The sequence below is a fragment of the Schistocerca nitens genome, chromosome 2, assembly GCF_023898315.1.
Source record: "Schistocerca nitens isolate TAMUIC-IGC-003100 chromosome 2, iqSchNite1.1, whole genome shotgun sequence".
Lineage (NCBI taxonomy): Eukaryota > Metazoa > Arthropoda > Insecta > Orthoptera > Acrididae > Schistocerca > Schistocerca nitens.
In genome coordinates, this window is record NC_064615.1 from 311474313 (window position 1) to 311500331 (window position 26019).

The 26019-nt window shown below is 43.8% G+C and overlaps 1 protein-coding gene and 1 non-coding gene across 3 annotated transcripts in view; one reads left to right on the forward strand and one right to left on the reverse strand.

The window, feature by feature from the left end:
* LOC126234383 (sodium-independent sulfate anion transporter-like) overlaps nucleotides 1-26019 on the forward strand; it is a 337508-nt gene that overhangs the window by 138561 nt on the left and 172928 nt on the right. The gene's annotated exons all lie outside the window — the stretch shown is intronic.
* Trnas-cga (transfer RNA serine (anticodon CGA)) lies at nucleotides 11274-11348 on the reverse strand. Its single transcript has one exon. It is a non-coding gene; the product is annotated as a tRNA-Ser (tRNA).

Genomic DNA, 26019 nt, shown 5'->3' on the forward strand with positions numbered 1-26019 from the left:
GGCGTAAAACTATGTTATCAAGGGTACACGAGTTGGCCTTCGGCTCCGAAAGACCAAAACGATGATGTTCCGTTGAATGGTTCGCACGGTGACACTTGTTGATGGTCCATCATTGAAATCTGCAGCCATTTGAGGAAGGGTTGCACTTCTGTCACTTTGATTTTTTTCAGTCGTCGTTGGCCCCGTTCTTGCAAGATCTTTTTCCGGCCTCAGCGATGTCGGAGATTTGATGTTTTACCGGATTCCTGATATTCAAGGTACACTCGTGAAACGGTCGTCTGGAAAATCCCCAATTCATCACTACCTCGGAGATGCTTCTCCCACCGCTCGTGCGCCGAATACAACACCACGCTCAAACTCACTTAAATCTTGATAACCTGCCATTGTAGCAGTAGTAACCGATGTAGCAACTACGCGAGACACTTGTTGTCTTATATAGGCCGCATACTGTCTGTTTACATATCTCTGTATTTGAATACGCATGCCTATACCAGTTTCTTTGGCGCTTCAGTGTAAATTAATATATGTTAGGGGAATATTATTGAAAATCACTAAAAACCTGGATGAGGAAATGCACAAATACCGTTCTCATTTTGTCTAAAGAAAATCTTGATTCATCAGGAGAAACTACCAGCACGTATGTCATCAGGATCAGCACTGGATTTGCCTGACACAGAGAATAAACTGATCTTTTATTCAGCATGGTGCTGTTCCTTTCTTTTTCATAATTTAAGCAACTGTTATTTGTGAACATTTTCGTCGCATGGCGAAATTTTGTTGTAAACTAAATTCTCAAGATTGTTAATGTGACATTTATCTCGGCGAACAACAGAATATCCTTAGCGAGTTAAGGCACTACATTCGAAGAAAGAACTATGTTTCGTTAAGATGAAACACTGTATTTTTCTTCTGAGGTAGGTTGTAAGGTTTCCAATCCATCTACTCAAATCGTGTTATCACTATAACAGCTACTGCTGTAAAAAACATGTATTTGTCGCTCATTAAAAGAAATAAAAACCTCAATTGTCATCACACCGGCGTGGTGACGATTCGCCAGGTTTACTGATAGTTCGTCGCCAATGAGTGGAAGTTACCCTCGTGAGATTAAGATCATAGTATGATACACAGCTAGTACAACGCAAGTGACCACATAACAGTCTTCCACGGAGCGTTTCCTGCTTCCCTGACCACGGAAGATAGAGCACGTACGAATGATTACCTCATTTGGCTCTCTTTCAAGGCGGTAAACGCTGTGCGCGTAGAAGGCTCGCGGCAACTTCAAACTGCTGGTCTTGTGCATGCATCTTGTAATGAAAGCCAGAGCTAACGGTAAGGACAGCTTACAATTTTTGTTCAGAGATAATTGCACGTGCAAAAAGACCACAAAACATGACAAAAAACATCACACTACCAGTCCACTGGTTTTCCGCTGTAATATTTCAGTAAACTACGGCGTTTGAGGATAATGGAAAACTACAGATAATAATGAGCTTTCAGTAGCATTCTACCACATTGGCTGTTAGCACATACAGTATATTCACAATAATGGCTGTCGGTCTTTAGGATATATTCGTGTGATTTCGAAAACAGAACAGACGTAAATTGAAGGGTAAAATACCTGAAAAAAGTAATTTGATGTAATATTATGGATAAAAAACTTGGATCTTTGAAACCAGTCGTAAGTTTATGCGCAGGTTAATTTCTATTGCTTGGTTACTGAATTACCTAGCAAACTAATAACCTGCGAAACAGAAAACTATTACAAACAACAAAATGAGAAAATACGCTCTTCTTTTAATTTATCTTTGCCAGAAATTTGATTTGAATGCCATGTTTACTGAACAGTTATAATCAGATTTTAACGGTTTGTTTTGACATCAGTCTATTTCCAAGATTTTTTTATATCAAATTTCCATTTTAAGATTCTCTCTATGTTAGTAACCGTAGCTCTACAGTAATAGCCCTTATTGATAACGAAACATTCACTCAAAACACAATATCGTTGAGAGCCAGAATTAAATCTTATATTTCACAAAATGAAGGTCATTAACATCTAAAAATCGTTTCACTTGCAAGATTCTACCAACAACCAAGTATAATTCTAATTGCTTCGTGAAAGCAATAGTTCATACCAACACGAATATAAAAGGAGCCCTCTTAGAGCCAGCCGTTGTGACCGAGTGGTTCTAGGCGCTTCAGTCCGGAACCGCGCGACTGCTGTGGTCGCAGGTTCGAATCCTGCCTCGGGCATGGATGTGTGTGATGTCCTTAGATAGGTTTAAGTAGTTCTAAGTTCTAGGGGACTGATGACCTCAGATGTTAAGTCCCATAGTGCTCGGAGCAATTTGAGCCAAGCCCTCTTAGACGTAAACAGAATTTTTTTCTTAATGGTGGAACAACTCAAAGAATAATTCATCTTGGATTTGACAGAAGAATTCTACTAGACAGATTTCGTTAAATGTAACTTCTCGTCAGTGAAAGTACGAAATACATACTACATATTATGAATCAATAAACCCAGAAATAAAGGCATTTCGCTTCCAACTTAAACATGTAAAAACCTGTACTGCTGACGAACTTGGTTTTCTTTTTAATTTAAATTTCTGATTTTAGAACTGTATACTTCCACTTTTAACAGCTGTCGGGAGTTACGTGTTTCCAAATACAAAACAATAACGTATTGTTTCTCGGCTCAAGAACATAAGGCACTAACTACACAAATAATCAAAGAAAAAACAGAGTAAAAATAACATACGATTACAAAATAAATACAAAACTGAAATGAGTACGAATAACTATAGCGTTAATATCTTAGTTCCAACGTGAATGACTTGGGTACATTAAATAAACATAAAATAGCAGCGTAACATAAAACTGGACAATCACCACTACTTTGACCATCTGGTTCCTGGAGGCCTCCGAATGTATTCCGTTCTCGCGCTGCCATTGGGTTGTCTGAACTACTGCTGTTGTGCTCTAGAACCGTAACTATCGGCACCTACTGAGATGCCCCCAGTTTCAGCAAAATACAAAGTTTCAACCATGATCTTCCGTGCTAAAGATCAGAATAAGACTAATCCTCGAAAACAATGGGCGTGTCTCAAAAGAATATTTTTTATTTTTGTGTCGCCGGTCTCCTGCTACTCCTCATTAGTTATGTCTGTCTTTGGTTTCCTCTCAGTCCATATTTTGTACTCATTAGATTGTTCATTCCATTAAACAGGTCCCGCAATCCTATCTCTGTTTTACTGAAAATAGCAATATCGTCAGCGAATTTTATCATTGGCATCCTTTCACCCCGAACTTTAATCCCTCTCCTGAGCCATTCTTTTATTTCCATCTCTGTTTCTTCAGTGTATAGATTGAACAGTAGAGGCGGAAGACTGCTTCCATTTCTTACACCCATTTTAATCTGAATACTTCGTTCTTCCATTCTTATTATCCCCTCTTGGCTGTGGCATATATTGTATATTACCCGACTCTCCTTGTAGCTTACACCTATTTTTCTAACATCTTGCACCATTTTAGATTGTCCAACGCTGTTTCTAGGTCGACGAATCCTATGAAAGTGTCTTGATTAAGTCTTACTTCCATCAACAAGCGTAATATCAGAATCGACTCTCTACTGCCGTTACCTTCCCTAAAATCAAACAGTCGTCTAACAGATGTTCAAACTTCTTTTCCGCTTTCCTGTACATTATTCTTGTCAACAATTTGTATGCACAGCTGTTAAGCTGATAGTGCGACAGTTCTCTCATTTATCTGCCCTTACTGTCTTTGCTTGATTTGACTGATTTGTGGTAAGTTCCTATGTGACCAAACTGATAAGGTCATCGATCCCTAGGATTACACACTACTTAATCTAACTTAAACTAACTTACACTAACGACAACACTCACACCCATGCCCCAGGGAGGACTCGAACCTCCAACGAAGGGAGCCGCACGAACCGTTGCAAGGCGCCCCAGACCGCACGGCTACCACGCGCGGCGCTGTCTTTGGGACTCTGTGTTGATGGTCTGGTGGTGTCTCCACAGTCTCAGATTCTAAATGTCAGCTTGAGTGGACTTTTGGTTATTAATTGTGGCGAAGGAATTTTATCCATGCCTTTCCTTGTATTTGAGCACAAGTCTTCCATATCTCTGTTAAGCTCTCAATGTAATTCTGGATCCCCTACGCCTTTCTGGTCGATTCCAATTTCTTCTCTCACGTCAACATGCAGTTTTTCCCCCTCGTAGAGAATACGGGAGCCTTAGTACCGAGTCCACGATGACACGACGCGTAAACTTCCGCGAAATGTCTGGCAAACTATTCGGCTGTATAAACGCAGCGCAACTCCGTTCTGAGAAAGCCGTGCCCAAGGACAGAACACTGAAGTACGTTCGCCCCGCCGCGCCATTACTGCTCTTTTTCTTCTTATTCCGTTCTTGTTACGTCTTGCGGCAGGTTGGCGTAGTTAGCGAGTTTATGCTCGGGAAAGCCCAGTCTTCGCTGGCCTTCGCGCGTGTCATGACTGGTCAAAACCTACAGCGCTGAGTATTCCTGCGGCCGCGAAGGTGGCGGAGTTTGAGCGAGAGGAGGGGAGACCATGCCTGCCTAGTACCGTCAGTCGATGTACAGCGTCAACCAAAGGGATATTTATACACTACTGGCCATTAATACTGCTACACCAAGAAGAAATGCAGATGACAAACGGGTATTCATTGGACAAATATATTATGCTAGAACTGACATGTGATTACATTTTCATGCAGTTTGGGTGCATAGCTCCTGAGAAATCAGTACCCAGAACAACCACCTCTGGCCGTAATAACGGCCTTGATATGCCTCAGCATTGAGTCACACAGAGCTTGGAAGGCGTGTACAGGTACAGCTGCCCATACAGCTTCAACACGATACCACACTTCATCAAGAGTAGTGACTAGCGTATTGTGACGAGCCAGTTGCTCGGCCACCATTGACCAGACGTTTTCAAATGGTGAGAGATCTGGAGAATGTGCTGGCCAGGACAGCAGTCGAACATTTTCTGAATCCAGAAAGGCCCGTACAGGACCTGCAACATGCGGTCGTGCATTATCCTGCTGAAATGTAGGGTTTCGCAGGGATCGAATGAAATGTACAGCCACGGGTCGTAACACATCTGAAATGTAACGTCCACTGTTCAAAATGCCGTCAATGCGAACAAGAGGTGAACGAGACGTGTAACCAATGGCACCCCATACCATCACGCCGGGTGATACGCCAGTATGGCGATGTAACGAATACACGAATCCAATGTGCGTTCACCGCCATGTCGCCAAACAAGGATGCGACCAGCATGATGCTGTAAACAGAACCTGGATTCATCCGAAAAAATGACGTTTCGCCATTCGTGCACCCAGGTTCGTCGTTGAGTATACCATCGCAGGCGCTCCTGTCTGTGATGCAGCGTCAAGGGTAACCGCAGCTGAAAGTCCATGCTGCTGCAAACGTCGTCCAACTGTTCGTGCAGATGGTTGTTGTCTTGCAAACATCCCCATCTGTTGACTCAGGGATCGAAACGTGGCTGCACGATCCGTTACAGCCATGCGGATAAGATGCCTGTCATCTCGACTGCTAGTGATACGAGGCCGTTGGGATCCAGCACGGCGTTCAGTATTACCCTCCTGAACCCACCGATTCCATATTCTGCTAACAGTCATTGGATCTCGACCAACGCGAGCAGCAATGTCGCGATACGATAAACCGCAATCGCGATAGGCTACAATCCGACCTTTATCAAAGTGGGAAACGTGATGGTACGCATTTCTCCTCCTTACACGAGGCATCACAACACCGTTTCACCAGGCAACGTCGGTCAGCTGCTGTTCGTGTATGAGAAATCGGTTGGAAACTTTCCTCATGTCAGCACGTTGTAGGTGTCGCCACCGGCGCCAACCTTGTGTGAATGCTCTGAATAGCTAATCATTTGCATATCACAACATCTTCTTCCCGTCGGTTAAATTTGGCGTCTGTAGCACGTCATCTTCGTGGTGTATCAATTTTAATGGCCAGTAGTGTATTTTTAATTCCAAAGTCATCTCATTTCTTATATAAACAAAACTGCTCTCGCTCACAGAATGTACTATTCCATTTCAGATTTATAATTAGACACCAGAATCTCATACTAATCGTTATAACTAGTAGGCTGGCTCATTCTTCCCTGACATAACCTCTGTTGCGTCCAAATCACATTGTTTTTTAGCGACCGTATTGTCTCTTAGGTATCCCCAAAGAAATAAATCGACTAGACTTATATCAGAACTTCTCGACAGCCGTTCATCGCCACAATGAAATCCGACAAACCGACAAGGAAGGACCTTATCCAGTGGTCCCCGTGAATCGTACTTCTCTTGGAAGTAAAATAAAGTAGTATGGCATGATTGGCTGGGAGATACCGAAGGGCAGGTTCGGCCGCCTGAATTGGAAAGGTGTTTTTCTATCCTTGGCACTGACACATTTCCTTCGCGAAGTGTGAGCGTTCTGTGTCGTTTCAAGTGTACCTATTAAGTGTCGATGATTGGCTCAAATGACTCTGAGCACCATGAGACTTATCATCCTAGGTCATCAGTCCCCTAGTACTACTTAAACCTAACCAACCTAAGGACATCACACACATCCATGCCCGAGGCAGGATTCGCACCTGCGACCGTAGCGGTCGCGAGGTTCCAGACTGAAGCGCCTAGAACCGCACGGCTACAAAGGCCGGCCTATGTCGCTGGTGTATTCATATTGTTCCCACACAGCAGCTTCATGTCTTGAGTTATAGCTGCTGTTATGCGATGTCTCAGTTCATTGACTATTGTTGGTACGGAGGCACATAAACAGGGTCTTTTATAAACGCACACAAGTAATAATCACACACAGTCGGTTCCGGTAACCTTGGAGGCCAGTAATGTAAGGCTGAATCATTTGGTCCAGCGCGACCGATGCATCGTTCAGTAATCCTGTGATTTAAAATTTCCCGCACTTGCAGATGCCAATGTGGCTGTGCGCCATCCTGTTGGTAAATGAAGTCCTTCGAATCAGTCTCCAACTGTGGGAAAAGAAAGTTCTCAAGCATATCGAGATATGTGCTTCCTGTCGATGATGGTAATGTGTTGTAATGTATGTGTGTGTGTGTGTGTGTGTGTGTGTGTGTGTGTGTGTGTGTGTGTGTGTGTGTGTGTGCGTGCGTGTGTGCGTGCATCTATGTATAGTTTTTGTCATGGATGTGTTGGATGATAATGAGAGAAAGCAGAGGGTGAAACCTGGTGCCGGCAGATGGCATGCTACTCAGGAATAGCACCGAGGGTGCTACCAAGCTCAATGTCCCCAGCCGACGGACGGAATACGACAAAAAGAGTCGTATGCCTTCACTTCACGAAACACTGGAGAGAAGTTTGGAATTTACTCGAGGACATTGCCGCAAAGACTGGCGATTAGAGACTTTAAGGCACCACCCCTCTCGACCTTTCTGCCGTACAGGCAAAGGAAAAACTGTCAAAAGCGCGCGGTGCACCGGAAGGTCACCCATCTAAGCAATGGCCGTTTCCGACGGTGCTTAACTCCGATGATCTGACGGGAACTTGTGTATCAAGCGCGGCCGCGGCATCACCGAAGGACTGCCCAAAACTGCATACGCAGATGAAATCAACGAGAAGTTGCACAAAATAGTACTGAAAGAACAGCTAAGCACAAGTGGACAAAAAACTAGTCGCTCCCTGGGGACATCACATGTAACAAAACTTCTCTATCCTTATTAACAGATTCGAGACGGTGAGAAACAGTTCAGAGTTCCTTCTGGTATGCCACATCCAGCTAAAGCCACTCATTCATGATTAGATACCTTAGAGTTACCATATTGCAAGCATTTGATTGCTACGTTTAACCAGCTGTTCCAAATAGTCGCAGATACTTTCTTTGCGATTAAGGTCGGGTGATTAAGCGGCCCAGTCGAGATATGATAGGGTGCCAGAGCGTTCGTCAAACCAGTAATGTAAACGTATACTCCATGAACGCGGCTATACTTACCTTGAAAGACGGGAGTGTCCACAGCATACTGATGAATATACAGAAGAATGTGGAACTAAACTTCCCAGTTCATGTTCCCTGTAATCTGAATGAGCGACACCAAGTCACGTTACGAGAAACTCCGGCATTCACCTGCGGGCTAAATGTCTCATTTGGTCGCCTTGCTTCATGTCAAAAGAGGCAAAATGGCTATTTGTCGGATCACACTGCACGTCTCTAGTCAACTATTGTGTAGTTCCTTTGTACTTAGGCCTATTCAAGAAGAGCAGTTTCTACTGCTACCGTGAGCAGAGTCTTCTCCGAGGAATCCGATTCCAAAGGCTCGCTGATAAGCTAGTTTATGTACACCTGTATTCATAGATTTGAATTCTGTTGTCATTCACAAAGTACGGTAACCGTCTCCGACCCGCGTCGGTTAAGATCTCTTTGCCGCCTCTGTACTTACGCGTTGACACATGGCTGCGAGTGGTACAACGTTCCTTGTAGATATCTCCGACAGTCCACACTGATTCATCAAGAAATCGGACGACTTCAGCCACTCTGTGCTGCCATTTCACGTCTCCCGTCGACTGACGCTGAGATAAGTCTTGGGATAGCGATATCCACATGTAGAGACGCTGGTAGTATCGCATACACGAGGTATAAAAGGGCAGCACATTGGCGGAGCTGTAGCCTAATTTGTGCTCAGGTTAGTCATGTGAAAAGGTTTCCGACGTGATTGTGCAATTGAACGTGGAATAGTAGTTGCACGTAGACGCATGAGACGTTCCATTTCGGAAATCGTTATGGAATTCAATATTCCGAGATCCACAGTGTCAAGAGTGTGCTGAGAATACCAAATTTCAGGCATTACCTTTCACCACGGATAACGCAGTGACGGTTGGCCTTCTCTTAACGACAGAGAACAACGGCGTTTGTGTAGAGTTGTCAGTGCTAACAGACAAGCAACACTGCGTGAAATAACCGCTGGAATCAATGTAGGACAGGGCTTCACAACATAAGTGCTCGCGGAGCAAGCTGTGAGCAGCAAGGCGCGAGCACGGAGCAGCGCGAGCACGCTACCCCCACTACCGGACCAGAGCGGAGAGTGGGGAAAGTCACATGGGGCAAACAACAGCTGCCGCCAGTCAATGTAAATCCGCGGCCACCTGCAGGGATATCACTCACGAATTATTACTGCGACAAATGAAACAAATAAAGGAGAATGTACACACGCCACATAATTTTATTAGCTTAGTGTATGCCTCTACATTCGCATTAATTTGTGAACTGTTACACAATAAAAGGTGTCACTGAAGTGTGGGATTCTCGGTTATCTTGTACTTTTTGCCCTTTACAATTGCGTCTATGTTCGGAGTAATTGTTCTTGTGCATTTTAGGCGAAGCGTGCAGTTTAAATTTCGATCAGACAATTCGTTTCTCAGGCGCGTCTTGTTACATTTCATTGCAGAGAACAGTTTTTCACAAACATACGTGGAACCGAACATTGATATTATTGTAGCCGCCAGTTTGTGCAAACGAGGAAATCTATCCTGAGGGAAGTGTCTGTAGAATTCCAAAATGTTTTTCTTGTTCTGAAATTTGTCTCTGTATTCTCTGTCACACTGCAGGTCAATAATTCCTTGCTGCAGCTCAGGACGAATCTATTCGCTGAATATGGAGAGAACAGATCAAAATCACTGTCTAGTGCTGTCAGATCTTGAAAGTGCTGATACAACTAAACTATGTGAGTAATGTTCACAGTCTTTGTGGACATCTTGCATGGATGATAATTTAGGAAAATGAGCTAGGTTTCCTGTTTCCAGCTGACTCACCCGAAGTGTCAATTTCATTTTAAAAGCTCGTATTCGATCTATAAAATGAGTAATTAGCAGATCTTTGCCTTGTAGTAAAATGTTCAAAGCATTCAGATGGCTAGTTAAATCAGCTAAGAACGCGAGATCACATTCAAACATGCGCGCGCATTTCCCCTCCCTCCCCTCCCTCCCTACTCCACGACCTTGCACCTGCTTGCGAGCACGTGCCCGAGCAGACGCGAGTACTCGCGCTCAAAACCGGCCAGTTGTTAAGCCCTGATGTAGGACGTATGACGAACTTACCCGTTAGGTCAGTGAGGCGAAATCTGACGTTAATGGGCTATGGCAGCACACGATCGACTAGAGTGCCTTTGCTAACCGTACGAAATCGCCTGCAGCGCCTCTCCTGGGCTTGCGACCATATCAGTTGGACGACGAAAAACCGTGGCCTGGCCGGATGAGACCCGATTTCAATTGATAAGAGCTGATGGTAGCCTTCAAGTGTGGCGCGAACCACACAAATCCATGGTGCGAAGTTGTCAACAAAGCGCTGTGCAAGCTGGTGGTGGCTCCATAATGATGTGGGTAGTGTTTACAGGGATTGAACTGGGCCCTCTGGTCCAGATGAACCGATCATTGTCTGGAAATGGTTTGTTTCGGCTACTGCGAGACCGTTTTGCAGGCAAACAACGATGGAATTTTTATGGCTTACAATGCGCCGTGTCACCGGACCAAAATTGCTCGGGATTGGTTTGAAGAACATTCTGAACATTTCCAGCGAATGATTTGGCCACTCAGATCACCCAGCAGGAATCCCATCGAACGTTTATGGGACATAATCGACAGGTCAATTCGTGCACAATATCCTATACCGGCAACACTTTCGCAATTATGGACGGCTGTAAAGGCAGCATGGTTCAATAATTCTAACGGGAAATCCCAATGACTTTTTGAGTCTAAACCACGTCGAGTTACAGCAATACGCCGATCAAAAGGTCCGACATAATATTACGAGGTATCCCATGACGTTTGTCACCTTAGTATATCTTACTGTGCAGGTTCAATACAACCAAATGACATCATATACATCATTTCAACGTCGTGACTTAACGTCGGTAATGGAGTGTCACGTGACGGCCTAGTACCACTTCTGCACCATCTACAGTGCTCCAAAGCGATCGGTGAGCTCTTTTAAGGAAGGTACTAAGGTTTTGCTGGTAAACTCATCAGAGGTGTTCAAAGCAGGTGATACAGCAGTATGGTACAATTTGCATAAAGAATTAATTTTGATACATTTCCTTGGTACAAGGAAGGTGCCTCATTTACTAAATGATAGCCAAATGCAAGTCCAAAACGAAATTCTGAGCAATATTCGGACCAGAATGAGATTTTCACTCTCCAGCTGAGTGTGCGCTGATATGAAACTTCCTGGCAGATTTAAATTGTGTGCCGGACCGAGACTCGAACTCGGGACCTTTGCCTTTCGCGGGCAAGTGCTCTACCAACTGAGCTATCCAAGCACGACTCACGCCCCGTCCTCACAGCTTCACTTCTGCCAGTACCTCGCCTCCTACCTTGCAAACTTTACAGTAGATCTTCTGCGAACCTTGCAAAACTAGCACTCCTTTTTACCTTATGATTTCCAAAGACCAGCACTTTAGGAAGTTAAACTAGACTAATTTCTGTACAAACACCGATTACGAGTGACTCCTGAAATACATATGCATGTAGACCTAGTTACGAGAGTTTCGCACTGTACGTGTGTTGTGCGGTCGGTTATCAGATCTACATGTGAAAGGCTCGTAGCACCTAAAACACAGTAACGTTATTAGAACAAGGCAAGACATTTCACCGTAAGTCAACGTTGTCCTTCGGAGGGATTGCAAGTTTCGAACAGTAGACATACAGATCGTTTTAGAACAATTTATGACAAAAGGACTTCAGAGAAAAACAGACGGGAGGCTTTTTCTTTCTTGTGTTGGCGGCACTGTGTTTTCTCTATTTTCTGTATAGTTGGCAAATTCACTTGAAAACTAAGACCAAACTAACAATTGCTAAGTTCGCGCTGTAACAGAAAGAGTATATGTCACCGCACACACTAATGTTGTTGTTGTTGTGGTCTTCAGTCCTGAGACTGGTTTGATGCAGCTCTCCATGCTAGTCTATCCTGTGCAAGCTTCTTCATCTCCCAGTACCTACTGCAACCCACATCCTTCTGAATCTGCTTAGTGTATGCATCTCTTGGTCTCCCTCTACGATTTTTACCCTCCACGCTGCCCTCCAATACTAAATTGGTGATCCCTTGATGCCTCAGAACATGTCCTACCAATCGATCCCTTCTTCTGGTCAAGTTGTGCCACAAACTCCTCTTCTCCCCAATCCTGTTCAGTACCTCCTCATTAGTTATGTGATCTACCCATCTAATCTTCAGAATTCTTCTGTAGCACCACATTTCGAAAGCTTCTATTCTCTTCTTGTCCAAACTATTTATCGTCCATGTTTCACTTCCATACATGGCTACACTCCATACAAATACTTTTAGAAAATACTTCCTGACACTTAAATCTATACTCGATGTTAACAAATTTCTCTTCTTCAGAAACGCTTTCCTTGCCATTGCCAGTCTACATTTTATATCCTCTCTACTTCGACCATCATCAGTTATTTTGCTCCCCAAATAGCAAAACTCCTTTACTACTTTAAGTGTCTCATTTCCTAATCTAATACCCTCAACATCACCCGACTTAATTCGACTACATTCCATTATCCTCGTTTTGCTTTTGTTGATGTTCATCTTATATCCTCCCTTCAAGACACTGTCCATTCCGTTCAACTGCTCTTCCAAGTCCTTTGCTGTCTCTGACAGAATTACAATGTCATCGGCGAACCTCAAAGTTTTTATTTCTTCTCCATGGATTTTAATACCTACTCCGAATGTTTCTTTTGTTTCCTTTACTGCTTGCTCAATATACAGATTGAACAAACGAGAATGTTTTTGACAAACTTTACACTACATTAAAGGCAAAGTTTTTGGGCCAGAAAATGCTGAGATGTGGTCGAAATTTTGTGGAACGTTACCAACAGAGCGGAAGTCTGTTCTAAACAAACGTCGTGAAAAATGGCCACCGGTAATTTGTTTACTGCACGAGACATCCGTTGACACACTGCTAGAGGTCCACAAAAAATATTGCAGTCTTTCGAGTAAAACATTTGTTTTGTCCACTGTAGAGCCCAAATCTCTCACACCAAGTGATTTTCATTTGTTCCCAATGTTGAAGGAATACCTGGGTGGAAATACTTATGTAAAAGATGCCACCTGTCAAGAGAACGTGATTACGCGGTAGTAAGAGTAAGCTGAGAGACAGGATATTATTTCTGTGATACTGGGGAGAACTCACATTCTGGATTTCCGGCAAGACACGAGGAACACAACAGTAAAAGTGTAACATCACGTTTGGTAAGAGAAAACAGAAACCAGTGTTGATGCACGACGAAATCTTATAAAACTACATATACACTGAAGCGCCAAAGATAGTGGTATAGGCATGCATATTCGAATGCAGAGATATGTAAACAGGCAGAATACGGCGCTGCAGTCGGAAACGCCTATATAACACAAGTGTCTGGTGCAGTTGTTAGATCGGTTACTCCTGCTACAACGGTAGATTATCAAGGTTCAAGTGAATTTGTTGTGGTGTAATAGCCGGCGCTCGAGCGATGGGACGTAGCATCTTCAAGGAAGCGATGAAGCGGGGATGTTCCCGTACGACCATTTCACGAGTGTACAGTGAATATCAGGAATCCGGTAAAACATCAAATCTCCGACATCGCTGCGGCCGGAAAAAGATCCTGCAAGAACGGGACCAACAACGACTGAAGAGATTCGTTCACCGTGACTGAAGTACAACCCTTCCGCAAATTGTTGCAGCTTTCAATGCTGGGCCATCATCCAGTGCGAACCATCATCGATATGGGCTTTCGGACCCGAAGGCCCACTCGTGTACCCTTGATCACTGCACGACACAAAGCTTTACGCCTCGCTTGGTCCCGTCAACACCAACATTGTACAGTTGATGACTGGAAATACGGTGCCTGATCGGACGAGTCTCGTTTCAAATTGCATCGAGCGGATGGACGTGTACGGCTATGGAGACAATCTCATGAATCCATGGACCCTGCATGTCAACAGAGGACTGTTCAAGCTGGTGGAATCTCTGTAGTAGTGTGGGGCGCTTTCTAAAAAATTATTTTATAGTAAAATCTTGTGTAATGATTCCAGACCAAAGAGTCCATATTTTAACATTTATATTATTTGTGCTAATAAACGAAGGCGCAGCCCATGCCTGGTGTTCGCTTTTGTCTTTTGCCGTCCTACTCTCATCATGTAAACATCGTGCTCTGTAGCTCTGAGTAAATAATAACACTATTAAGTTAATTCTCAAGCAAAATGAGTTTTAGTACATTCTTGTCATAACAGCCCAAATTTGCGGTAATCATTAACGTATGAACAGTTTCATTTTTCAACCTTGTTTGGGAGAGGCGAAAACTTTCAGCGTTACTTTGTTTTAAATTTTCAGCATTAGTACATCCAAAGAAGTAGTTCGAGAATTATAACTAATTACACAGCATAGAGTGGTTACCAGGTCGTGATATCAATTTACGTTTCGAAATTCCATCGGTCCATTTATTTACCTGCGCTGCTTCCAACACCAATCTGGAACAATTACATCGTGCATCTTTGGCGTATATTTAGTGAGCGGAGGTGGAAGCCAATTCACAGATTGTAGAGGGAGACCACGGGTTTAATACAGTAAACACATTCAACAAATTCAAATTGATCCAGCCAGCATCTACCTACACCATATTGGTAGCTGTAGCTATGGCGAGACGAATGTTGAGAGTCTCATTATCTTGAGAATAAAAACTATAGCAATACATTATATTTGTTAATGTTGAGGGTCAACTGCCAGCGCCTAAACCAAGCGTCTGTCATGCGCAGGCCTACCCACATTTCCCTACATTTTTGTGGCGTTGCAACAGCTTCAAGGAGTTTCAGGTATCTCTTGGGTTATCTTCATATCAAGAGAGCGGTAACGACCCTTTGAAACCACTGTGGGGTACTCATGAAGTTACTTTCACGTCTGAGGCGACACAGTGGTCTCTCATTTGGAGGGTAAGCGGTTCAAATCCTCGTCCGGCCACCCAGATTTATATTTTCCATGATTTCCGTAAGTCGCTTACAGCAAATTACGGGATGTTTCCTTCTCCATCGCTCCCTAACCCGAGCTTGTACTTCACCTCCAGTAATCTCATCGTCAAGGGGGCGTGAATTCCTAATCTTCTCATTTTTACATCTAATCGTTCCTCCACGAAAGACTGGCCTGCTGGAAGTCATAAATCCTATCACATAGCTGGTCCGATAGTCTGTAAGCTTGTTTTTATTCACTAAGCGTCAATGGGGAAGAACATGGAAACACTTTTGGCACTCAAGAATCAGAGTACCAACTTGGGCGGCACTACCTTCAGCCTTCTGGACTCATGGACGAGAAGAGCAATGCGAATTCATAAGACAGAAGTAGGTGAATCAAGCGGTCATCCACATGTAGATTATGTCTTATGACGTGACCGTCACACTAGGCAAACTGACGTTAACAATAGAAGCCTGCAGCGACGTACATCTGTTCTACAAATATCACCGTTTCCACACCGTTCGGTTCCTGCCACCGATCGATGATGATCAACTGTCAGTCTGTGTCCCAGTTACCTGCCAGTTATTTTCATGATGGGCCCGGAATCTTTGTCATTCGTACAATACAGGCGAAACCGTAGTATTCTGGCTATGTGACTAAGGCTCTTTGAGACATACCACTGCTTACCGAAAGACGTGTAAGAATATGGCATGAAAGGTGCCACCCTTCTTTTAAAATAAAGTAATTTTAAAAATTTTATACGCACGACAGAAAAATGGAAGTCATTATGAGATGACCGCTTCCAGCTTTGTACCAAAATACCAACAAAAAGTTGTGCACATTGCAAAATTTACTGTAAATTAGACAAAACACGTAAATTCTCTAATCCACTAGTCAGTCACGTACATATAGACGACTACGTCCGAGACAACGACCGCGATATTTTTTCACAAAGCTACAAAATTTTAATAGATTCCGTCTTTCTTGAATTACAGGTGAGTGCTTGTGTCGTACTAGACTTCTACGGTCAACAAGAAATGCTTACACAGTAGCACCATGTTAAGAAAACAAGCCTTCACTGGGACTTCGCGTTATCTCTGTGCCGTTACGATTCAAGTCAGCTCGTTCCAGAGGTAAAACTAAGTGCAACTCGACGATAAAAAGCGTTTATACCTTTACAGAAGAGATAGTAGATATCCTCTCAGCGAAGGTCACTCTCGGCTTTTCGTTTCCGTGAACGTGACCTGATTTCTTAATAAAGGCCGCGCCACTCGCAAGATACATGTATTGCATAATTTAATTATGTTGTAACGGCACTTGTCGGAAGACGTATGCGGATAAAATAATAGCGTCTGATTGATCACTATTGAACCGATGTAACGATCACGCTGGGTGTAATTTTTAGGTGGTTTCTATACATTCTTCAAGCTGGTTGCCAATCTTCTCCCTAGGAACGCAGTCTACTAACTGTTAACCATAAAAGCACGAATAAACAAATTTACACAAGGTATCTAAATAGTGTAGCCCCCAACAATTTCCAGGAATAACTAGTATGAATCACGTGCTGGATCCTCTAAACAACTGACTTGACATCGGTTGTCATGCTCTATGAATACAGTTATCAGTTACCCGTTTTTAACAGCATTATCAGCACCGGGTAACCAGATTTTGAGTTTTGTATTCTTATTAAATAAGTACTGCACAGTTTCTTCTATCTTTGTACTGAAGTCCACGTACCCACCGAAATTTGGGCAAATTGCTGTAGTGTCTGTGACAGTAGAGAATTTTATTTGTTCCATACGTAATTGCTCTGTTGGTAAACGACGCCGGCGTCTTATACCAGAAATTATCGACCAAACGGTCTAACGCACTCTTTCAAAACGGCTGAACAGTTGTGGCGCAGAGACACGAACTGGGGTACCCACCACCTCCAGAGACGCCACCTAAAATATTTATTAAAGTGAGGTGTATTGTCAGCTATTAAGCTAACAGTATACTGATGACCAACTGAGCTAGAGAAAGTAGCTGTTTTGGCGACGATGCTACAGCGAATGTATTACTGAAGTGGATTGTCGTCAGGTCCTACACCGGATGATCGCTTGGCAGTCGAGCGCAAAATCGATAAACGAGCTACATCAGCACATGAGATCGTGACCAGATCACGTTGAATCTCTGAGACAGGGCATGCAACGGTATTTAAACTAGCCATCGCTTCAAGGTGTGCCGTTAGTAACTCGTTGTTGGGAAAATAGCTGTCGTTACACTCAAGTGGCGTAGGCAGCAACGTATTGACGACAGAGATTGCGGAAGACTTCCGCAGCTTTTAAGAGAGGATAAATAAAGCACATTACATCACATCACTAAACATTTTCCGTTCTGGGCACCAGTCACTAGCAAGGTTCCATACCGTCCAGAACCATCTTCTTTCGACGGGGGTAAAGAAGTTATCGCTGCACACCTCCGTCACCACAGGTCACAACAGATTTGCATTGAATGGTCGGTGGTAGGATGTTAGCTGGACCGATGTCTCGCGCTACCCCTTAGTGAACCCAAATCAACGTCGTGTTCCGCAGGGAGTGGATATTATCACAGAGGGTATCTTAACATGTCATCTATCTGTCTCTAACTAGCAAAAGATGTAGCGACCTACTCTCCAGACATGTGTATTCATTTGTACACCTGTAACATCCTAAAGAGTTCTGTAACATTTATCGTTATTATTCTATCACGAGGCTTGACATCAAACGGCGTGCTTTTGAAACTGCTTCAGCGTAGAGGAGCACTTAGTAAGGTCCTAGAGACGTCGCATCTCAAGATGTTCACTGAACGTAACCGGTAGAGGAAATTAAAATATTTCTTAACAGCAGGTGAAGTGGTGTTTACTTCCACTTTATCATAACAGTGCACGTCCCAAGGAACGCAAATTGCGTCAGAATACTCTGAAGAATTCTCCACGGACGTGAGCGTACTTGCAGTTGTTGTTATGACTGATGGCTGAGCGATGATGTATCAGAATGGCTCCCCAACTCCATCGGTCTCTTTTGAAGGCCGTGCACGATGAGTCGTCACCGTCATCAGAACGAAATTTCACTACGTAGGCGTAGTAAATGAAATTCCGTTAGATTAATTTAAAGGATAGTGATTGTTCGAAATATGGAATCAGCAGCTACTTAAGCACCTTCCTATGGATCCATTAGCGAGGCCGAAATGCTGTGCAAACAACACAAAATCATCCAGAAAACACATGCAGACTGATATGACTAATCAGAGGTCTTAACAATTTCCGTCTGTTCTGTCTCATTTTCATACTTAGGACTCAAAGTACCTACTTTACAAGTACAGGACCTAATTTGTGACTATCTTCGTACACCCGTAGTTGAAATGGAGGACAGTGGGACGTCAGCTGGTATAAGTTTATATTAAAAATGAAGAAATTCCTAAAGCTGTATTTAAGGTGTCGATTTTATTTTGGCAACTAAGTTTCAACGTTGTAACAGCGTCATCTTCAGGCTCATATACTTGTTGACGTCAACTGCGTGCGGCTGATACTAGAAGTCAGTGGTGAGATACGGACGTGCTCCATGTGGAAGGTGGGTAGTGGTTAGTGGTTGTTACAACGCTGAAACAACTTGCCAAAATGAAATCGACTCCATAATTACAGCTGGAGGAATTTCTTCATTTTTAATATAAGTTTGTGACTGGCTTCATGACTTCGTAATAGATATAATTCAATATATTTATCTCCTAATAGATATAACTCAAACGATTGTTCCTAAAGGAATGAAATTGGCAGATGCAAGTGTTATTTTAGGGAGTACCTCATAGAATCATTACTTGTTCTCATCTCTTGCCATCTGAGGGTACATAATGCACCCAGGAACGTTGTCGAACACGGTAGTTCTCATGCTCAAGGTCTTATAGTACGGCAAGGCATAACGTTGCGTGGGCGTATTGACCCCCAAATCTTTGAACACGGTACAATCGACGGTCAGCGTTATTGTGACATTGTACAACTTCTCACGTGCACCCTTTCGGCTCTGACTTCAGTTTTTTGGATGACAATTCACGAACTCGTCGAACAGCGCACGTTCAAAATGGTTCAAATGGCTGTAAGCACTGGGACTTAACACCTGAGGTCATCAGTCCCCTAGACTTAGACCTACTTAAACCTAACCTAAGGACACCAGACACATCCATGCCCGAGGCAGGATTCCAACCTGCGACCGTAGCAGCAGCGTGGTTCCGGACTGAAGCGCCTAGAACCGCTCGGCCACCGCTGCCTGCCAGCGCAGGTGGAAGAGCTGTTGGAATGGCAGGATATTCGACGAATTGACTGGTCTGCCCGTTCCCCCGACTTAAATCCCATAGCGCAAGTGCGGCATGTGTTGAAGAGATGTACTGCAGCACGTCTACATGCACCAGCGACCATTCAGCAGTTACCAACAGCGCTGTGGAGAAGTGGAATGCCTTACCACAAGAACTCTTTGCCAACGTTGTAGTCAGTTTGTTGTATAGCATGCATCGATGTCCGAGGTGATCCCGCACTTTATTAATATTCAAGTCCCACGGTAACTTCAATGTAATTATTGTTTTTGAATAGAAGTGTCACTTCTGTTTTTCTCATTGTGTATTTCTTACTACATTCTGTACTGTGATGTATTGTACTGTAGCAGTTCCTTCTGCGCATGGCGCAAGTTTTATTGAACAATGTTACTTGGCGGTCACACATTAAGCGTAAGTTACTTCCGTCTTTAAGTTTTGCATACCATTGCATTACTCTCTTACACGTATGTCCCGCGAATTGCCCACGACGAAAAAAATCAGAGAACTTTATCGAGAGTCATTCTCCCCATACATTATCCGCGAATGAAATAAGGGAGAGCGAAATAGTAGCTGTGTCGGAAGTACCCTCCGCCACAAGTATAGTGGCATGCGGAACGTATATGTAACTGTCGAAGCCATTAGCTCGTTATTGGATAGGAGGAAAGAACTATAACGTGTAGCGTATCGCGACAAATGAGAATGCCAGTGACATTGTCGGCTGCCGGGTTTTGCACAAGGTCGCCGATAGAGCTAAGGAAAGCGGCAGCCCTGCACGGTGGATGCGGGCGCGCTGAGCGCCGGCGAGGGCACGTGTGGTCATGCGGAACGCACCAGACACAGCGGCCGCCCGCCGCCTCCTGCCCATTCAGTCAGCGTACATCTATTTAGGCCAATGCCTCGCACGAGGTGGTAGCATTGTGCTCGTCCGGGATGAAGGGCGAGCCATCCTTGGCGCGTGTCACAGAGATGGGCGCAGTACCTGCCTGTCCGCGGTTCTCTGCACAGGAGTTTTACATTCTGTGCGCGTGTCGCTATGACAGTGTGCACCAGGTAGAATAATTTATGGCTTGTAGCTTTTAGTCTAGGCCTGAGTCATGCATGCAGGCCGCTGTGACCGAGCAGCTCAGCTCTAGGCGCTTCAGTTCGGAACCGGGCTGCTGCTACGGTCGCAGGTTCGAATCCTGCCTCGGGCATGGATGCGTGTGATGTCCTTAGGTTGGTTAGGTTTAAGCAGTTCTAAGTCTAGGGGACTGATGACATCAGATGTTACGTCCCATAGTGTTTAGAGCCATTTTAACCATTTGAGTCATGCATCAGGAAATCCTGTGGAACCACTTCTACATCCACAGTACACTCCGCAAGACACCTGTGAGTGGCAGAGGGTACTTCTATTACCATTAACTTTTTTTTTAGTCTTATGGGACTTAACTGGTAAGGTCATCAGTCCCTAAGCTTACATACTAATTAACCTAAATTATCCTAAGGACAAACACACACACCCATGCCAGAGGGAGGACTCGAACCTCCGCCGGGACCAGCCGCACAGTCCATGACTGTAGCGCTTTAGATCGCTCGGCTAATCCCACGCGGCGTACCATTAACTCATCCCCTCTTCCACTCGCAACTGGTATGTGGAAAGAATGATTGGCGGTAAGCCCCTGTGTTAGCTCAGACTTCTCGAATTTTCTGGTAGTCATCATTTCGGGAGATATATGTTGGAGGTAGTAATATGACGTCGGACTCTTCCCGGAAAATGCTCAGTCGAAATTTCAATACTAAACCTCTCCGTGATGCATAACGCCTCTCCTGTAACGACTGCCACATGAGTTTGTTGAGCACCTCCGTAACGCTCCCGCTCCGACTAAAGGATATTGTGACGAAATGAGTAGCTCTCCATTTGATATTCGCTATCTCTTCTATTAGTCCTACTTGGTGAGGATCCAAAATTGCTGAACAATACTCAAGAAACGGTCGAACAAATGCCTTGTAAGCCACTTCCTGCCTGGATGAGTCATCGTTTCCCTTAAGATTCTTCCTATCAATCTCAGACTGGCATCTGCTTTTCCTGTTTGCTTTATGTCGTCATTCCACTTAAGGTCACTCTGAATAGTTACTCCTAGATGTTTTACGGTAGATACTGTTTCCAGCAGTTTGTCATCAACAGTATAGTAGTGGGGTAATGGATTGCTTTTTCCTATTTGTGCGAAATATGTTTGATTTATTTACGCTCAGGATCAACTGCCAGAGCCCGCATCATTCTTCAATCCTCTGCAGGTCATTCTGTAAATCGATACTGTCATCTGGAGTTGTCATTTTCTTATAAACAACCACGCCATCGGCCAACAGTATTAAAGAAAGTCTAACGCTTCCTACTAGTACTAAATCGTTTATATACATTGTAAACAGTAACATCCCTATTACACTCTCTTGGGGTACTCAGGAAATTACCTTTACATGTTTACGTGTTGCGTTCTCTCTGCAAGAAAGCCTTGCATCGAGTCGAAAATCCGGTCCGATACTCTGTAATACCACCCTTTTTTATTTTTTTTAACCAAACGGAACACGATACTAATCTGAGCGTCGTTGTTTACAGAGCTGTGGATCTCGTGGAGGAATTGAGCAAGTTGAGTCTTGGAAGATATCTGTCTGCGGAATCCATCTTGATTTTTATAGAGATCTTTGTTCCCCAAAAAGTCATGGTACTTGAGCATAAACATTTTCCATACTTCTTCAGCAGATTGAAGTCAACAATATACACTGCTGGCCACCGTAAATGCAACACCCTGAAGGAAGCATCCGAATCAAGTGAAATTTACACCATGAGTTTGCAGCGATGAGATATGCAACTGATTAGAATTTCAGCGCAGACGCACATCACGCGCGCCTGTGGCGCCACATCATAGCGCCATTTAAGGCTTGGCGATTTCGACGAGTGTACTTTCGGCACGTGTGTTTACCTTGTGGTTGTTTCACAAGACGATCAGTTATGCCTCGTAGACAACAGCGAACATTTGATCAAGTATCCGAGTTCGAAAGAGGAAGGATAGTGGCTTACCGAGATTGTGGATTATCATACAGAGAAATCGCTAGTCGTGTTGGACGAAACCAAACAACTGTAATGCGGATATGTGACCGTTGGATGCAGGAGGGTACGACGGACCGACGTGGTCGATCGCACTCACCTTGGTGCACCACTGCACGTGCTGATAGGCAAATTGTGCGCATGGCAGTGACGGATCGCTCAGTGACATCCCGAACCATAGCACAGCACATTGCGTCTGTAACGCATCATCCAGTGTCTGCGCGTACCATTCGACGCCGTTTACAGCAGAGTGGTCTGTCCGCAAGACGTCCATTGCTTCGTCTACCATTGACGCAGAACCACAGACGTCTCCGTCGCCAATGGTGTGATGACAGACGGATGTGGACGGCAGAATGGAATGACGTTGTCTTTACTGACGAGGCACGCTTCTGTCTGCAGCACCACGATGGTCGGATTCGAGTGTGGAGACACCGTGGAGAGAGGATGCTGGACAGCTGCATTATGCACCGCCACACTGGTCTTGCACCGGGTATTATGGTGTGGGGCGGTATTGGATATTACTCTCGCACGCCTCTAGTACGCATTGCCGGTACTTTAAATAGCCGGCGCTACATATCCGAGGTGCTGGAGCCAGTTGTCCTTCCGTACCTTCAGGGCTCGGCCACAGCCATATTTCAACAGGATAATGCGCGACCACACGTGGCACGCATTGTCCAAGGGTTCTTCGTCAATAACCAGATTGAATTGCTTCCCTGGCCGGTTCGCTCTCCGGATCTTTCGCCGATAGAAAACATGTGGTCCATTGTTGCTCAACGAGTGACCCAGATTACATCCCCAGCTGCCACACCAGGTGATCTTTGGCAACGTGTGGAAGCTGCTTGGGCTGCTGTACCCCAGGAACGCATCCAACGTCTCTTTGACTCAAAAGACGTGTGGCAGCGGTGATCTCCAACAATGGCGGCTACTCTGGCTACTGATTCTGGCAGGAACCACATGTCACAGACGTCTGTAAACGTAATCATTTGATACTTGGTCAACATGTTATCTACAATATAAATTTTGTTGTGCTACCTCTTGTCTTTCTTGGTGTTGCATTTACGGTGGCCAGCAGTGTAGGTCTATAATTATGTGCATCTGTCGGGTAATAGTTCAGTTCATAGACGTTCTTGAAAAAGGGAATGACCTGCGATTTTTGCCAGTCGCTACGCACCCATCGTTGCTTCAGCGATCTACAATAAACTACTGCTGGAAAGGGAACAAGTTCTTTCGTATAATCTTTGTATAATCTTGTATAAATCTGATCTGGTGCTGATATCTTTCCACAACTAAGAGATTGTAGTTTCTTTTCTACTGCGCGATCTGTTATTTCAATATCTGTCATTTCGACGTTTGTACAGTGATGGAAAGGAGGGAGTGTGTTACGGTCGTACAATGTGAAACAGTTTCGGAAGACCGAATTCGGTATTTCGCCTTCTCCCTGTTACCTTCCGTTTCTGCGGCAGTATGGTCACTGAGTGAATGAACAGGGGCTTTCGAACGGGTTACTGATTTTACGTAAGACCAAAACCTCTTCAGATTTTTACTCAGATCCCTAATAACGATAGTCACACCACGGTAGTTGAATCCTACCCTTACGCATAGTTCATTTTCTGGATCTTCCGGTGCAGCAAGCCCCGCTTCAGCCACTATTATCGGCAGCTGACGACTATCAAAGCTATTGGAAAAACAAATTACTGTAACCAGCCACATTTATCAATTTTTCCACTACGAAATTCGGAGGATTATTCTTCCATCATCATTCGGATTTATGTCGATTAATGAGGCACAGATGCACGATGCACGGTTTTTGGATATCCTGTAGCACTGTCAATGGTCACGGGCTATTTTCCATTCGTATTTATATAACATACACTTTCCATAATTTGAAGTAAGAAAAGATCGGGCAATAGTTCAGTGTATAGAAAGTGTATGTCATGTAAATAGGACTTGTAAATCAGCAGGTGACCACTGAAAGATAGTGTTGCAAGTTAGGCGAAAGTCGTACATGCAGTGCATCCATACATTGTTAGTTGAAATAAACCTATCTGATGATGGAGACGGCATAATCCTCCGAAACTTGTAGTGAAAATATGATAAATGGAACTGGTTACAGAAATTTATGTTTTCAGTTGGTATTCATAACGTTCACAGTGAAGTCTAATCCAAAATATTCACATATCAAATCATCATAAGTATGTGCTTCCATCACGGAAACCTCCCCGGCCACCTCCACAGGACAGCGTCAACCACTCGCCAGTTTATCCATGGAACTCAACTTCAGAAGGTAATTTAAATAACCTGTTACTTTCGTATAAATGGTATCGCGATCAGCAAATTACTTTGTACAAGAAACAGAAAAAGCAGAAACGGTGCTTCCCCATTAGTATAACCACTATCCTCGCATCAGAAATTACGTTGACTTACTGAAAGATTATATAGACTTTTTTAAACGGTTCTAACCTACACCTACATACATAATTGAGTGAGTTCCTATGTAGAGCACCTGAATCATCCCACGGAATCCGTCGGACATTCAGAAGATACTGTCGCAAAATTACTTCACAATAAATTCGTGTATTTGTGTTGTTCTCTGCTTATTCTTTCCGGACAGTCTATAAGGACTGATTGTCTGAGTGGCCATCTTCCATGACAGCTGCTACAAAACAAGGATGATTTGGTTTTTCCTGTCTTACTCGCCGTACTGCATACTACGAACATTTTTTACTAGTTTTGTTTCGCTTTACAGCTTTTAATGAAAGAGGTTAGTGGAGGAAATTGACAACCCCGAATTTAGCAAAGATTAGGCTAATCACGCTATATATTTTACAATGCTCCACGAGCTGGCAACAAATTTTCACCTTATGTAGGCTTACCGCTAGAAAGACCTGTCTGCTATATACTTTGTTTTGTGTTATTGGCATCAGTTCAGAATATGCTAATTCTATAGCAGTAAAACAAATTATCTATGAAAACCTTTAAGCAATCGCTAGCGATAATGTTTTATTAATGAAGCGAAAAACGTCCGCCGGTATCCTTAAGACAGAAAAACCAAATGACTCTTGTTATAGAAGAACTATACTTGTTGCGAGTTGTCATAATGTATTATGATGTCCTTGTACTTTTCTTAAACAAACTAACCATTTATGTAATTAGGATCTGGCTGCAGATTATGCACTCAGAATGCCAATGGTAATGAACAATGGTAATAATAAAGCAAGGATGTCACAGTTCCGCCAACAGTAGTGCACACTATAGCAGAAGGCAGGTCTGGGTAGCAAGCTTTACAAGAAAGAAACGCCAGATGCGTAGTGTGTGAACTAATTTGCTGAATTATATCATAGACAAAGTCCACGACAGCAAGCAGAGTAGAAGTGAGATTAATTACCTGGAATATGGCGTCAGGGGCGCGTAATTATAGGAGAATAAGCAAATCATTCCAACTCTGTTTTCACTAGCTTCTAAAAACAATCTAGTTTCGTAACTGAAACACAACTGGACCCCTTTATTTTTACCCCTCAGGGGATAATGATGCCCACGCTGGGAATCACTGGATTAGGTTCTGATGACCGACTGGTTAGGTTGTGACTTGCACTGTTAA